This window comes from Schistocerca piceifrons, chromosome X, assembly GCF_021461385.2.
Source record: "Schistocerca piceifrons isolate TAMUIC-IGC-003096 chromosome X, iqSchPice1.1, whole genome shotgun sequence".
Taxonomy (NCBI): Eukaryota; Metazoa; Arthropoda; class Insecta; order Orthoptera; family Acrididae; genus Schistocerca; species Schistocerca piceifrons.
In genome coordinates, this window is record NC_060149.1 from 252,907,246 (window position 1) to 252,924,664 (window position 17,419).

At 45.0% G+C, this 17,419-nt stretch overlaps 1 protein-coding gene across 3 annotated transcripts in view; it reads right to left on the bottom strand.

Annotated features, from left to right (window-relative positions):
• The window catches only part of LOC124721784 (protein artemis-like), a 188,763-nt gene that overhangs the window by 93,616 nt on the left and 77,728 nt on the right, over positions 1 to 17,419 (bottom strand). The gene's annotated exons all lie outside the window — the stretch shown is intronic.

Consider the following 17,419-nt stretch of genomic DNA (forward strand, 5'->3'; position numbering starts at 1 on the left):
ATCAAGTCACCACCTTTACACCCCCAATCTAACAGTGATGTCGAGAGACTGTTCCAAACCTTCAAAACACAGACGAAAAATTCTGTCACCGAAATCACCTAAAGACAATGCTTTAACCCTTTTTCTGAGTTCGTAATGGGTTACACCTGTGAGGGAGAAGCGTCTGGTGGAGCTTTACACCCCCAATCTAACGGTGATGTCGAGAGACTGTTCCAAACCTTCAAAACACAGACGAAAAATTCTGTCACCAAAATCACCTAAAGACAATGCTTTAACCCTTTTTCTGAGTTCGTAATGGGTTACACCTGTGAGGGAGAAGAGTCTGGTGGAGCTGGTCCACAGACACCAGCCACACATGCTCCTGCACCACTTGCTGCCAATTCCTATAGTGCCACCTGTCCCACCATTTTCACCCTTCAAAGCTGGGCACCCAAGTGTGGGTGCAGGGTTTCAGGTGCCAGGACAAATTGATCCTAGCAGCAATCCAGCAACCAAGGGGTCACCATGTGGATATAGGTGCTGGGACAGTGACCCGACACCAAACCCAACTCCACCTCTGGTGAGGTGACCAGCCATCCCAGTTCCAGATCACACTTCCACATTCTCCTCACAGTGATATTGTGCAAGATTCCTCTACACTACTGTCCCTTTTCTGCACTCCAGTTCTGGAGCCTTTCTTTCCTCCATCCCCGCAACCCCACACACTGTTTCCAGCTGTACACTCATCACACTCATTTTTCTAGGCCACCCACAAATGACCAGCCACCAGTGGCATCACAGCAGGGAGAACTGCTGTACCTTCCCAAGCAGCATCTCTAGCAGAGGCTATTACCACTCATTCAAGCCGGATGTGGACATGGTATGTCCTCCAGTGCCTCCTGTAAACCGCCGCGGCCGAGGAGCCACTGCCACGCAGTCTCCTTCTGGCCATAGCCCCTTTGCAGGCCAACTGGGAGTCAGTTAAGTCTGCAATGCCCTTCTGGGACTTCCACAGACTTTGTTCTCGTTTGGTATACCTCTCAGGGTCCTGCAAGGTGCAAGGCTGCACCATGCAGAGCTGCTCATCACCCCCATAAGGGGGAAGGACTGTGATAACCTACTGGGCTACCACATCTTTCAGTGAGCATTGCAAACTGTCAATGCCACCACCTCCTCTGCCAGTTGCATTTACAACCAATCTGCTCTCTGCCCTCACAATCCCCCTTGGCCCACGAGGGTTCTCAGCATGACATCACAGGGTCTTGCCAACCCAGTCCAGCCACCAAGGAGCAGCACTGCTGCACCTGGTGTGAATCTGCCAAGCAAAATGCCTTCACCAGCATCCACCAAGTGCCACCATTACTGGACCGAACTATGAATGTCTATACTTACATCACGGGCTGCTCAAGCACTACTTCACTCACAGTACATCATCTACCTACAATTCTCTGCATCCCAAGCTACTCATGTTGTTATTCTGCATTACTCCATCAGTTTTGCTTTTTGGAACGGTTTGCTATGCCGGTGAAATTCTGAACTACATTTACGCCGTGAATACACATCTTGACTGTTGTACTGTACTTTTATTTATGTTGTGTGTCACAACAGTGACCATTGCCTTTTGAACAAACAAACTGCAATTAATATGACAGTGAATGGGAAGGTAACAGTTGAAAAACATTCACAAGACGGAGATTGTTGTGCCTCAATCCAAAGGAAGCTGTAGGCCTATCAACAAAAAAGTGTTGACAAGAATTCATGCGTTTATTAGCAAAAAGGTTATGCAGAGAATCATTAAAATTCTCATCATATGCCAAATCACATTTCCATTCATCTAGGCAAGGAAGGACCTACTGTTGTTTTTGGGGTGTACAGGCACTTAACGGCAAGGTTATCAGCATCCTTACAAATATTAAAGGAAATTAATATGGTTAAAGGGGCTCAAAACTTTGTCTGGGCTCACTCACTCACATTGACCCGTACAAGCTCACTATCACATGCCATAAAACAGAGGAGTAGTAGTGAGTAGTGAAAGATTAGAGCACTGCATCTGCATGATGAATCCACCTGAGTAGCACTTGTCTACATCACTCGCTATGCACGTGCACACGGAAGTACTCGGCTAGCAGTTCACTCAGTCAGTAACACATGTCACTTATTCGTTGAGTGACTGGCAGCAGCCACATGGCAAGGCCATGCAGTTAAGGAAACAGACCCTACCTACACTGCTTCAATGCAACATAACACACTAATGAGCCTGGCAAGCATTCAAATGCATTTAGAATTAGAATTCCTCTTTAGCTGTTGATTCTCAGGATTCCTATGGAGAAGGTGTGTGATTGTTTTCCATGTTTTCTGTGGAGAATCTGTCTGTGCACTGTATACCTGAGATTCACCAGGTGTCACCACAGTATAATGGAAATTAAAGTGATAAGCAAACACTGAATGTTGCTGAAGGTCAGTGTTTCATTTGTGCAACTGTATATTTCCACATGAGAGGAAATGGGTGAGTTGTGATGCCCTGAAAACATTCTAAGTTCGGAGTTGGTGTGGCTGTGTGGGCCGCTCAGCAGGCCGACCACATGATGCTGGACAAGAGGAGTGGCCCCAGTGTGTGGTCCAGGGGACTGCATGGCTGGGAATTCCATGGTGACGCTGTGTCGATGAAGGAGATATGCCGGGAGTGCCAAAGATGGCGGACTTCGTGAAACCTTAATGGCAGACATTTCACAGTTCATATAGAAATTAATAGTAGCCAGATGAATCATGATACCTCAAAAAGAAACATGTACATTACCATTATTTGTACAACTATTCTGATGGTGTAATCAGATTTTCAATATCTTTATTAGTTTAAAGTTTAGTATCTGACGATAAATTATACAAGTAACACCCAGCAATGAATTTTCAAAATCTAAATAGTTCATCTGATTTTGTTGCTTGACATGTCTGTAGAAAGCTATTAGTATAAACCTAAATTGGTATAAATTACAGGCACGCAACTTGAATATTACGTGAGTTATTGGAGGTCAAAGTGGCTGATTACTATTAAGTGCATCAAGCCATAAGTACTCCACAGTTACACCAAAAAACGGTAGCAGCATGCTTATAATGTATTTATTCATCTATGTCTTTGTTTGTATCCGATATATACTATTCACGAAGAAATTGATTAATTATTTACTGTGTTTTCGAAAGCACAGTGACATTAGGCTACTGGCTTACTTCTGTTCTATTCCATTGATATATGTGTATTTAATTTGTATTTGTATTTAATAATGTGTGTTAGAGTGTGTTTATGGTCCATCCATAGGAGTATTTATTTAATTTCAAGTTATTTAAATGTAAATCCAGTATTTTGAATGTGTTTCATTATGTTTGTGAGCGTGCGTTGGCTTGGAGACAGGGCGGGAGCACTCTAGCCAATCACAGGGATTGTTGCAAGAAGGACACGTGGAGACACTGTATGGAAGTGGGGGGAGTTCTGGAGGATGAGAGAAGACAGGAGAGTCCTGGACAGTATGGCGCGATGGACGTACAGTCACGGGAAAGATTAGGAGAGTGGAGGAGTTTGCGCGTGGTAGCGGGAGATAGAAATATTTCTTAGTGCCAACTTGTGCACCTGTGAGATTTCCGTGGCTTCTGCAGTGAAGACGTAGTATGCATTTAAAAGCGAATACTTTGTGAGCTATGTTGTTGTTCATAACTAATTACGTGATGTATGGCTCTATGGCTCTATTGTTTCCCTGTTATTCAACATCTATTTTATTTAATTGCAGGACCATTGACACCAATAAGTGTTTTGCAGAAATATATGGTATTTTCAAAACTACTACTGCTATCGTACTCATCATTTTAAGTCATTAAAATAATACCTGCAGAATTTACTTAATTGGAATCTTTAATTTATAAATTTCTATATAACATTCAAAATTTGCAATTGCTGAGTGATAGGAACGTTGACCATTCAATTCATGTGTATATTCATATTGTATACTGTAGACTCAGCAGTATTTGCTTGTAATGCGGCAACTATGTATCCCAACCTCTAGACAACGAAACCAGCCAAAACTTTTAATATTTCAACTCTGATTCAGAGGTTACGTATTTGAGGGCCATCACGCCACCTAATTTTCTATTTGAATGCCCGCAATTGGGGGCTCGTCCGGGATTTGTGTCCTGCAAAAAGGTACTCCTTTGCTCTCTGTTATTCAGCCTACTATGCGAAGTGTAAAAATCTTTGCAAAACCAGTAGATTTCTGTAGAGTGAACCTCTCACAAAATACAGTGAGAGATTTTTTTTCCACAAGTAGGTTTCTGGAAATAGTGAAATTACACAGTAATTTTCACAACTAACACATGCTATCGATAGAGGTCCTAATCTATCACATTAAAGGTAATTTGCGTGGAGGCTGAGAGTCTAAATAGGTTGAGTGCAGGGAACAGTAGAGATTAGCGCATTTAACGGACAGTGGTATCAGAGATGGTTGGAACACGTGGTAACCGGCAGCAGCTACAACCACATCAAGCAACTTCTCCAGTGGCGGACGCAGATCAGCAGCAATACGACGGCAGTGTCTTAGATAGTGCTAGTTGAAGCTCCACTTATAAATCTCGTGGATATAAAATAGTCACCTAGTATGTGTAATTCTGAAAACAGAAGTGAGCCAATTAGTCTGAAATCAGAATGCAAAAGTGTAACTAGTAGGAATTCAGGCAAGGGGAATCAATGTGGGGGAAATATGATGTCTCAGCTAATGCAAATGATCCAGGGATTGGGAAATAATATGAATAAAATGGCAAATAATATCAGTATAATTCCAACAGTTGCAGACACAATTCAGACTGATATGGGTACAATGTGAACTGAAATAGGTTCCACTGTGAAAGAGGAAGTTGAAAAAATTATGGGTAACCTCGAAAAAGCAATTGATGATAAATTAAAATGTGTTCAAGTGGATATGTGGAAAATTACAGATGAAGTTGTAATAGTAAAATCTAAAATCGACTAACAAGGGGAAGGCCTCAGACACGGCCAACCGATTCGGCTCAAATTTGGCAGGTCGCTTGTGTACACCCTAAAACGAAGGAATCTAAGATATTTTGAGTCAACAACCCCGTGTTTTTGAGAAAATCACCCCTAAAGGTTATGACGAGCAATCGACTCAAAATTGGCGGGATCGATAAATAATTGTAAATAGAGCATTTTTCATCATGAGATATAGGGTGCGAAAACGCATACTTTTCCAGAAATAGAGGTAAGAAACTTTTACGACTGCCGCTTCTGTACCCACATGGTAAACGCTTTTTTTGCTGACAGCCCCCATAGGGCAATGGCCAAGGTAACTGGCTGGGAATCGGAAAACCAGGGTTCGAATCTCGAAGAAACCTAGCGGATGTTCTTCTTTTCGTTTGTATTTTTCCATATCGCAATTGATGGGGATAGGAGGGTTAATAAGGTAATTACATCAATAAGGAATGATAATAATAAGGTAGGCAAATAAATTTCTCAAATCTCTTGGGATAGTAAACAACTAAAATAGTACTCCAGGTCACTTTACAATGGCTCTTCCAGGCACTGTGACGTGTCCTCATTTTCCTTCGAACAACTAGATGGGTGGTACTCGTCATATAAACATTCTAAATAAATATACTCACGGCTCCAAGAACATATAATGATTGCAATCTTTCGACAGCTACACTGTTCCTTGCAAAGAGTCGACGGACAACAAACTTGGTTTACATTAAAAAATATGTCTTTTTCGGGAGTTAATTTTGATGCATACCACGCATACGATGTCATTGCCTGAAAAATCGGTGCTGCAAGTTGGTTATGAATTATGCTGTGAATAGTTATTGTGTCCATGTGGTTGTGCAATTCCCGTTGGGTTTCCAGAAGTTCACTGCAATTCTGAAGCCTGGAAATAAAGTTTTTAACCTGGTGATAGAAATAAACATCACATGGCTGGCACACATGTGTCCAGTTTGGCGGTATTACTTTTATTGTGCACGTCGGCTGACCCTCGCTATCTATAAACATTGTGTCATATATTGTAGTATTAATTTTTCCACTCCATGAACCCAATATTAGACAAAACTTGTTACCAAAAATGTATGGTTTTAAAACATTCTCAATGAATGTTCTGTAAATCGCATTCGTCAGTCTCCCAGATTTGAAGCAGGTAATGTAAACATTTTTCAATGAGTCGGTTAAACGATTGATCTCTTCTATAACCCGAGGACCAAATGTAACATTCATTCCTTGTAAATACAGGAAAACCTTAGGCAACACTTTTCCAGAGGCTGTGGTGGCATACTGCACCGTGTACGAATCTGTTAGTTTGTATTTACTACCAACTGCGACAAGGGTTCGTTTTTCTCCCTTATGCGATAACGCGCGTCGAATGTTCACCCGATACTTGCATCCTGTTTGATCGGTGTTGATCACGTAATCACGATTAAAACCGGTCATAAGTGACGCCGTTTGCATGCTGAAAAGAGCCGCCACTTTCTGTACATCTACTATATTTTGTACCTCCTTATGAGAGACGTATTTAGTGACGTTCCGTTGACGAATTTTATACTCTGATTTGAAATTTCTTACCCAAGATAATCATGCAGCAAACGTAACATCCTTGTTGGCCGTACACTGAAGAGCTACACCTGCAGTCCACTCCTGAAGTATTTTCACTATTACAGTCTCGTTACGACAACGAGATTCGACAAATCGGTCGTATGTCCACTTATTTATCGCCTGATATTTGTTGTATCTTGTCCCTCCTTTAATGATATCACTTTCCCACAATTTCAAATCCTTCTTCCTTTTCAGGACTATTGTTGCTCCATTCCTTTGCAGTGTTTGTAAGTCCCAATTTGGATGATTCCTGGCTAGCGCTACCGCCTCTACTTTTACTTCAAGGGGTATAGCTCTGCAGTTTAACCGTTTAATAACCGGTTTGTAATACTCATCGGGAATAGATGAAGCACATATTCCCAGTGACTCGGAGATTTCCAAAATGTTATGACCATTTTGCGACCACTAGTCGGGATATCTTCCACTGAATCACTTTCTGCTTCATCTTCATGGTATAGTACCTCAGTAGCAACAAAAGTCATTTCGTTCGTCAGCTCCAAAAATCCCTCGACGATAGCCACTCCTATCAATCTGGAATCCCGAGAAACAGAACTGCCTGCTTCCGGTAGTGCATTGATAATGCATCTGTCTTGCAACACTTTTACAAACCAAAACACAGTGTCGGTAACTTCCCTCTTGCCAACGTCTGTGACAGGCTCCCGAATATATATTACAGCGCTAGTTGAAGGGTGTACATCCTCCATTATTCAGATTGTGCACCTGAAAGATATGACACAACAAACAATAACTAGTTACTACGGCATAAACAGACGAGCTAATTACTACAAACTACATACAGTACTCATCATATGTTACTTACAGAAGAACACTGTATTCATTCACAAAACGTATTTCTTTGGGAGCATTAACGATGGAAAAATCACTACATGTATCCGCGAGGTTCGTGGCAGCCTAATGATGGGAAACAACTCTTTCCGATTCACTTCTATAAGGCTCGTGCAGGACACCTTCACTCTTCCAGGTTCACAACTATGCTATGACGAAAAGGCAACCGGGACGACATAACTCCCCCCACGTGCATTCTGTCCCATGCCTTGCTGTAAACAAGCGTCGCGCAGTTGGCTATGTGTGATCCCTCGTGAGGAATTCGCAGCACTCTTACACGGGGTTGTTTTCATGTGATGAGGCTTAGAAGTTTAATACTTTACTAACTTACGGAGTTTGTGAAATTAATTTGCCTACCTCATTATTAACGTCCTTTATTGATTTACTTACCTTATGTTACTCCTGTCCCTATCATATGATATATGGAAAAATACAAACGAGAAAAAGAACATCAGCTAGCTTTCTTTGAGATTTGAACCCGGGTTTTCCTATTCCCAGCCAGTTACCACAGTCGTTGCGCTATCGGCAGTGTCGGCACAAAGGGGTTACCATGTGGGTACAGAAGCGACTGTTGTAAAAGTTTCTTTCCTCGATTTCTGGAAAAGTTTGCGTTTGCGGACCCCACACCTGATGATGAAAAATGCTCTATTTACAATTATCTATCGATCCCTCCACTTTTGAGTCGATTGCTCGTCATAACCTTTAGGGGTGATTTTGTCAAAATTGCGGGTGTGTTGGCCCAAAATATCTTCTACATCTACATCTACATTGATACTCCGCAAGCCACCCAACGGTGTGTGGCGGAGGGCACTTTACGTGCCACTGTCATTACCTCCCTTTCCTGTTCCAGTCGCGTATGGTTCGCGGGAAGAACGACTGTCTGAAAGCCTCCGTGCGCGCTCTAATCTCTCTAATTTTACATTCGTGATCTCCTCGGGAAGTATAAGTAGGGGGAAGCAATATATTCGATACCTCATCCAGAAACGCACCCTCTCGAAACCTGGCGAGCAAGCTACACCGCGATGCAGAGCACCTCTCTTGCAGAGTCTGCCACTTGAGTTTATTAAACATCTCCGTAACGCTATCACGGTTACCAAATAACCCTGTGACGAAACGCGCCGCTCTTCTTTGGATCTTCTCTATCTCCTCCGTCAACCCGACCTGGTACGGATCCCACACTGATGAGCAATACTCAAGTGTAGGTCGAACGAGTGTTTTGTAAGCCACCTCCTTTGTTGATGGACTACATTTTCTAAGCACTCTCCCAATGAATCTCAACCTGGTACCCGCCTTACCAACAATTAATTTTATATGATCATTTCTCTTCAAATCGTTCCGTACGCATACTCCCAGATATTTTACAGAAGTAACTGCTACCAGTGTTTGTTCCGCTATCATGTAATCATACAATAAAGGATCCTTCTTTCTATGTATTCGCAATACATTACATTTGTCTATGTTAAGGGTCAGTTGCCACTCCCTGCACCAAGTGCCTATCCGCTGCAGATCTTCCTGTATTTCGCTACAATTTTCTAATGCAGCAACTTCTCTGTATACTACAGCATCATCCGCGAAAAGCCGCATGGAACTTCCGACACTATCTACTAAGTCATTTATATATATTGTGAAAAGCAATGGTCCCATAACACTCCCCTGTGGCACGCCAGAGGTTACTTTAACGTCTGTAGACTTCTCTCCATTGATAACAACATGCTGTGTTCTGTTTGCTAAAAACTCTTCAATCCAGCCACACAGTTGGTCTGATATTCCGTAGGCTCTTACTTTGTTTATCAGGCGACAGTGCGGAACTGTATCGAACGCCTTCCGGAAGTCAAGAAAAATAGCATCTACCTGGGAGCCTGTATCTAATATTTTCTGGGTCTCATGAACAAATAAAGCGAGTTGGGTCTCACACGATCGCTGTTTCCGGAATCCATGTTGATTCCTACATAGTAGATTCTGGGTTTCCAGAAATGACATGATACGCGAGCAAAAAACATGTTCTAAAATTCTACAAGAGATCGACGTAAGAGATATAGGTCTATAGTTTTGCGCATCTGCTCGACGACCCTTCTTGAAGACTGGGACTATCTGTGCTCTTTTCCAATCATTTGGAACCCTCCGTTCCTCTAGAGACTTGCGGTACACGGCTGTTAGAAGGGGGGCAAGTTCTTTCGCGTACTCTGTGTAGAATCGAATTGTAATCCCGTCAGGTCCAGTGGACTTTCCTCTATTGAGTGATTCCAGTTGCTTTTCTATTCCTTGGACACTTATTTCGATGTCAGCCATTTTTCCGTTTGTGCGAGGATTTAGAGAAGGAACTGCAGTGCGGTCTTTCTCTGTGAAACAGCTTTGGAAAAAGGTGTTTAGTATTTCAGCTTTACGCGTGTCATCCTCTGTTTCAATGCCATCATCATCCCGTAGTGTCTGGATATGCTGTTTCGAGCCACTTACTGATTTAACGTAAGACCAGAACTTCCTAGGATTTTCTGTCAAGTCGGTACATAGAATTTTACTTTCGAATTCAATGAACGCTTCACGCATAGCCCTCCTTACGCTAACTTTGACATCGTTTAGCTTCTGTTTGTCTGAGAGGTTTTGGCTGCGTTTAAACTTGGAGTGGAGCTCTCTTTGCTTTCGCAGTAGTTTCCTAACTTTGTTGTTGTACCACGGTGGTTTTTCCCGTCCCTCACAGTTTTACTCGGCACGTACCTGTCTAAAACGCATTTTACGATTGCCTTGAACTTTTTCCATAAACACTCAACATTGTCAGTGTCGGAACAGAAATTTTCGTTTTGATCTGTTAGGTAGTCTGAAATCTGCCTTCTATTACTCTTGCTAAACAGATAAACCTTCCTCCCTTTTTTTATATTCCTATTAACTTCCATATTCAGGGATGCTGCAACGGCCTTATGATCACTGATTCCCTGTTCTGTACATACAGATTCGAAAAGTTCGGGTCTGTTTGTTATCAGTAGGTCCAATATGTTATCTCCACGAGTCGGTTCTCTGTTTAATTGCTCGAGGTAATTTTCGGATAGTGCACTCAGTATAATGTCACTCGATGCTCTGTCCCTACCACCCGTCCTAAACATCTGAGTGTCCCAGTCTATATCTGGTAAATTGAAATCTCCACCTAAGACTATAACATGCTGAGAAAATTTATGTGAAATGTATTCCAAATTTTCTCTCAGTTGTTCTGCCACTAATGCTGCTGAGTCGGGAGGTTGGTAAAAGGAGCCAATTATTAACCTAGTTCGGTTGTTTAGTGTAACCTCCACCCATAATAATTCACAGGAACTATCCACTTCTACTTCACTACAGCATAAACTACTACTAACAGCGATGAACACTCCACCACCGGTTGCATGCAATCTATCCTTTCTAAACACCGTCTGTACCTTTTTAAAAATTTCGGCAGAATTTATCTCTGGCTTAAGCCAGCTTTCTGTACCTATAACGATTTCAGCTTCGGTGCTTTCTATCAGCGCTTGAAGTTCCGGTACTTTACCAACGCAGCTTCGACAGTTGACAATTACAATACCGATTGCTGCTTGGTCCCCGCATGTCCTGACTTTGCCCCGCACCCGTTGAGGCTGTTGCCCTTTCTGTACTTGCCCAAGGCCATCTAACCTAAAAAACCGCCCAGCCCACGCCACACAACCCCTGCTACCCGTGTAGCCGCTTGTTGCGTGTAGTGGACTCCTGACCTATCCAGCGGAACCCGAAACCCCACCACCCTATGGCGCAAGTCGAGGAATCTGCAGCCCACACGGTCGCAGAACCGTCTCAGCCTCTGATTCAGACCCTCCACTCGGCTCTGTACCAAAGGTCCGCAGTCAGTCCTGTCGACGATGCTGCAGATGGTGAGCTCTGCTTTCATCCCGCTAGCGAGACTGGCAGTCTTCACCAAATCAGATAGCCGCCGGAAGCCAGAGAGGATTTCCTCCGATCCATAGCGACACACATCATTGGTGCCGACATGAGCGACCACCTGCAGATGGGTGCACCCTGTACCCTTCATGGCATCCGGAAGGACCCTTTCCACATCTGGAATGACTCCCCCCGGTATGCACACGGAGTGCACATTGGTTTTCTTCCCCTCTCTTGCTGCCATTTCCCTAAGGGGCCCCATTACGCGCCTGACGTTGGAGCTCCCAACTACCAGTAAGCCCACCCTCTGCGACTGCCCGGATCTTGCAGACTGAGGGGCACCCTCTGGAACAGGACAAGCAGCCATGTCAGGCCGAAGATCAGTATCAGCCTGAGACAGAGCCTGAAACCGGTTCGTCAGACAAACTGGAGAGGCTTTCCGTTCAGCCCTCCGGAATGTCTTTCGCCCCCTGCCACACCTTGAAACGACCTCCCACTCTACCACAGGTGAGGGATCAGCCTCAATGCGGGCAGTATCCCGGGCAACCACAGTCGTAGTCCGATCAGGGGATGCGTGGGACGAGCTGGTCGTCCCCGACAGACCCCCATCCGGACCCCCACAGTGATGCCCATTGGCAACAGCCTCAAGCTGTGTGACCGAAGCCAACACTGCCTGAAGCTGGGAGCGAAGGGATGCCAACTCAGCCTGCATCCGAACACAGCAGTTGCAGTCCCTATCCATGCTAAAAACTGTTTTGCAAAGAACGTCTGAACTAATCTACAGAGAGCGCAAACAAATCGACAAAATTTAAACGGTTATTAAAATACAAGATTGCCTAGTAAATGCAGTAATGCTGCTACTTGCGCACGCGCACTGCTGACACTGCTCGGCGGCGGAAGGAGACTAAGCGAAATTACACTATTCAGGTACTAAAACACGATGCTACACTCTCAAATACTATAATACGCCCGAAATTTATGAATTAAACAATGCAAGAACCAAAAACACGCAAAGAAATTAAGAATTAAACTATGTAACAAATGAGTGAGCTAGGAGTATACGACTTGCTGCTGCAGCTGCTTATCCAACGGCGGCAGGGAGCACACTGACTGCGACCAACCGACACTGGCCGTTCAAAACAAAACAGTAGACAAACGACTACGCGAATTTACACTATTCAGGTACTAAAACGCGATGCTACAACTCTCAAATACTATAATACGCCCGAAATTTATGAATTAAACAATGCAAGTACCAAAAACACGCAAAGAAATTAAGAATTAAACTATGTAACAAATGAGTGAGCTAGGGGTATACGACTTGCTGCTGCGGCTGCTTATCCAACGGCGGCAGGGAGCACACTGACTGCGACCAACCGACACTGGCCGTTCAAAACAAAACAGTAGACAAACGACTACGTGAATTTACACTATTCAGGTACTAAAACGCGATGCTACAACTCTCAAATACTATAATACGCCCGAAATTTATGAATTAAACAATGCAAGTACCAAAAACACGCAAAGAAATTAAGAATTAAACTATGTAACAAATGAGTGAGCTAGGGGTATACGACTTGCTGCTGCAGCTGCTTATCCAACGGCGGCAGGGAGCACACTTAGAGTCTTTCGTTTTAGGTTGTACACAAGCGACCTGCCAAATTTGAGCCAAATCGGTTGCCTGTGTCTGAGGCCTTCCCCTAGTCAGTGGAAAATAGATCTTGGGGAAAAAATGGATAAGATACAGACAGAACTTGGGGGTATGGTAAGTGACTGTAAAAAAGCGCAAGATTCTCATAAAAGTGATATAAATTCAGCAATTAGTGACATTGCCAATCGTGTGGGTGAGGGGAAGAAAGAAGTGGGCAAAATTAGAGATAAAATAGAGTACAGCCGAAAATTCATTAGCCTCCCAACAGGCCACGCCGGTTATAAACATCCCTTGGGAAAATACCAGATCTGTGAATTGTTATACAGATAACGGAAGATATCACCCAGTAAATTTCTTGGCTGCGTGTAGGGATGCTTTGCTTCACAGCATGTTGGATGAAGCGAAAATAAAATATGTTAAACGGCATTTGGAGGGAGACCCACAGTCTTGGGCAAATGTTAAATGTAGTTTGTGCAAATCGTACGAAGAGTTCGAAAAGTGTTTTTTGAATAAATTTTGGAGTGAGGCGAAGCAGACCCAGATCCAAAATGAATTTTTAAACAGGCCAAGTTACAGGTATGGTAATGGGACAATGAGAGATTTTTGCAAGTGCAAACTCGGCAAGCTTATGCATGTGAAACATCCGTTGGGGGTCTTAATCGAAATTACCACATTAAAAAGGCGATTACCCAAAAATTTGCAGTGGGATCTTGTCCACAGTCCATGTGATTCCGTGGACGAATTTCTAGAATTTGTAGGAAAAATTAGAGAGGGCTTTGAAGATCAAGGTTCAGAGCAAACCGGGTGGTAGTTATCAATATGGGAATCCAAATAATCATCACCAAAATAATAATTCTGAGAAAAATCAAAAGAATTCTCATGGAGACAGTAGCTGGAATGAGCAGAATGATCGGATAACAAACAGTAGTGATAACTTCCGTGAACGGGACCAAAGCAAAGAACGCAGATTTGACGGGGGAAATTTGCACGAAGTGCAATCACGTAACAAACGGTTGGGAAACTGATGTTTGCCACATCTCAGGCGATCTGAACAAGCAATGAAAAGGACTAGAGATAATGGTAATGGTAGAAATGTTGATAGGTTTGGAGAAAGGCAACAAATATGTAGTATGGAGTATGTTAAAAAGGAAGGCTATATAGGTGGCTCTTTCAATAAAAGCAGGCGCAAACATAGATTTATGAGAGATTTAAGTAAAAGTGATGGGAATAAATTTGTGGGGAATGATGTAAGTTACAAATGTGTAATGAATGAGTGTGTGAATGGTGATGAATGGAAAGATTCAGTCGTTCAAAAAGAAGCTAACGAGAAGATGAATTTTGTGAAAGCAAATTGTGTGGAGAGTTCTGAAGAGGTATTAGCAAATAGTAGCAATTGCAGTAAGGAAGGTGTTGTAGTAGCAAGCATTTGTGAGTTGGCGAAAAGTGTCAATGTTAGTAAAGGCGGCGTAGCTTTGGTCTCGCCAGCTGCAAGTGAGGGTGATTGTGTTTTGGCGGAAAGCGTAAATGTTACTAAGGAGGCTTAGCACTGGTCTCACCAACAGTTGAAGTTAAAAATGTATCGGCAGAGGTAGATGATTTCTGTTTAAAAGAACAGAATAATGGTAATTTATGCAATGATCTAAAAGCTACTGGTATTGATACTTCGGAGGAAGGAATTTACGTGTTTCTAGTCACGAATGAAAGCAAAACGAAACTTGTTGATGAATGTGTGGATCTAAAACATTTGTGGTGGTGGTGGTGGAAGTGGTGGTGGTGGTGGTGGTGGTGGTGGTGGTGGTGGTGGTTGTTGGGATGTTTAAGGGGGACTAAACAGCTAAGGTCATCAGTCCCCCATTCCAAAAACAGGTGAGATGTAAATTTGCGGAGCAGGTAAAACCCCAAGGGGAAGGAGACTCCCCCCAGGCACTGAAAGAACACAAATGCGGCAACGAACACTACAGACAAGAAGAGTACAGATGAACACCAGACAGAAAGAAACAGAAGATGGCCAGAGACTGGTTGACTGACCACGAGAACAAAAATAAGGGAAAGAGTCAACCATCCGACTACACACTAAAATCTGCAACCAAATATGAGAGACTCGAGGACAAGAGACACAGAAAGGGAAAGGTGCAGGACCTCCGTAAATGGAACCATAAAAAGGACTACCACGGATAAAATTTAAAACGTTGTCAGCCATGGAGGCATCGTCGCATAAAACCAAAGGCAAAGTGCCTGGGAGATTAAAAGACTGCCGGAGGGTGCACAGTTGGGGACACTCCAACAAAATGTGGGTGACCGTCAGCCGGGACCTACACCGACACAGGGGGGAGGGGGGCTGGGGGGGGGGGGGGGGTCCTCCTGACGCAAAAGATGGCCATGCGTCAGGTAGGTATGGCCGATGCGGAGTCGACACAGGACGACAGAGTCCCTGCGAGAAGCCCGCAGGGAGGACCGCCACACATCGGTCGTCTCCTTGACAGCCCGCAGTTTATTCGGGGATGTCAGGCCACGCCACTCATCAGTCCACATTCCAAGCACCTTACGGCGCAACACCAACTGCTGATCACGAGCCGGGATGCCAATCTCCAAAGCTGGGGCGTCGATGGCCCCTTTGGCCAGCCTGTCGACACGTTCGTTCCCCGGGATGCCAACGTGACCTGGTGTCCAAACAACGACCACTGAACGACCAGAGCAGGTAATGGCGGAAACAGACTTCTGAATAGAGGATGCCAGAGGAGAAGAGGTATAGCAGCGGTCGATAGCCTGGAGGCTGCGCAGGGAATCACTGCAGATGACGATGGACGTACCTGAGCAGGAACGCATATGCTCAAGAGCGCGCAATATGGCCACCAGCTCTGCAGCAAAAATACTGCAGCCAGCCGGCAAGGAGCGCTGTTCAACATGGGCAGCGTGAGCAAAAGCGTAGGCAGTGTGACCATCAACCAGGGAACCATCAGTGTAGACAGTCTCACAGCCCGAAAATGAGGCGAGGAGCACAAGAGAATGGCGACGGAGGGCCACAGGTGGAACCGAGTCCTTGGGTTCCTGTGCCAAGTCCAGACGGACGGACGGCCGGGGCAAACACCAGGGAGGCGTAGGTGCACGGACCCGGAAGGGAGGCAGAAGAGGGAATGACCCCAGTTCAGACAGCAGGGGGACCATGGCAGGGAAAAGCAGGCGATGATTGGGATGGCCCGGCGAGCAATGCACATGGACAGCATAGTCGGCGAGCAGTCGGTGGCGGCGAATCCACAGCGGGGGAACCCCGGCCTCCACCAGTAGACTATCCACTGGGCTCATACGGAAAGCGCCAGTTGCAAGCCAAACCCCACAGTGGTGTATGGGGTCCAACAACGTCAACACTGAGGGTGATGCAGACCCATAGGCCAGGCTCCCATAATCAAGCCTGGACTGCACAAGCGCAACAGCGTGCAGCGATCTGCACCCCAAGACGTGTGGCTCAGGCAGCGGAGGACGTTGAGGTGCCGCCAGCACTTTTGCTTCAGCTGAGTAATATGAGGAACCCATGTGAGCTGGGCATCAAAGACGAGTCCTAAGAAGCGGCTAGTGTCCACCACTTCAAGGAGGTGGCCGTCGAGGTAAAGTTCAGGATGAGGGTGGACTGTCCGACACCTGCAGAAGTGCATAACTCGAGTCTTGGCTGCAGAGAACTGAAAACCATGAGTCAGAGCCCATGATGCTGCCTTGCAAACGGCTACTTGCAGCCTGCGTTCAGCGAATCCCGTAGTCGTGGAGCTAAATGAGATGCAGAAGTCGTCGACATACAAAGAAGGAGACACCGACGACCCCACAGCTGCAGCCAGACCATTAATGGCCACTAGAAGTAAGGAGACGCTCAACACCGAGCCCTGCGGGACCCCATTTTCCTGTGTATAAAATGAACTAGAGGTGGCACTGACTTGCACCCGGAAAGAGCAGCGCAATAAAAAGGTTTGAAGAAAAGCCGGGAGCTGACCACAAAGACCCCACTCATGCAACATAGCAAGGATGTGATGCCTCCATGTGGTGTCATACGCCTTCCGCAGATCAAAAAATACAGCAACGAGGTGCTGACATCGGGCAAAGGCCGTACGGATAGCAGATTCCAGCCGCACCAAATTGTCCGCAGCAGACCGGCCCCGACGGAAGCCACCCTGGGACGGAGCGAGGAGACCGCGTGACTCAAGGACCCAACACAAACGCCGCCCCACCATACGTTCGAGCAATTTGCACAAAACGTTGGTGAGGGTAATGGGACGATAGCTGTCCACCGCCAGTGGGTACGCACCGGGCTTCAAGATGGGGACAATAACACCCTCTTGCCATTGCGACGGGAACACGCCCTTGCTCCAAATGCGGTTAAAGATGGTGAGGATGTGTCTCTGGCAGTCCCTGGAGAGACGCTTCAGCATCTGCGTGTGGATGCAGCGAGG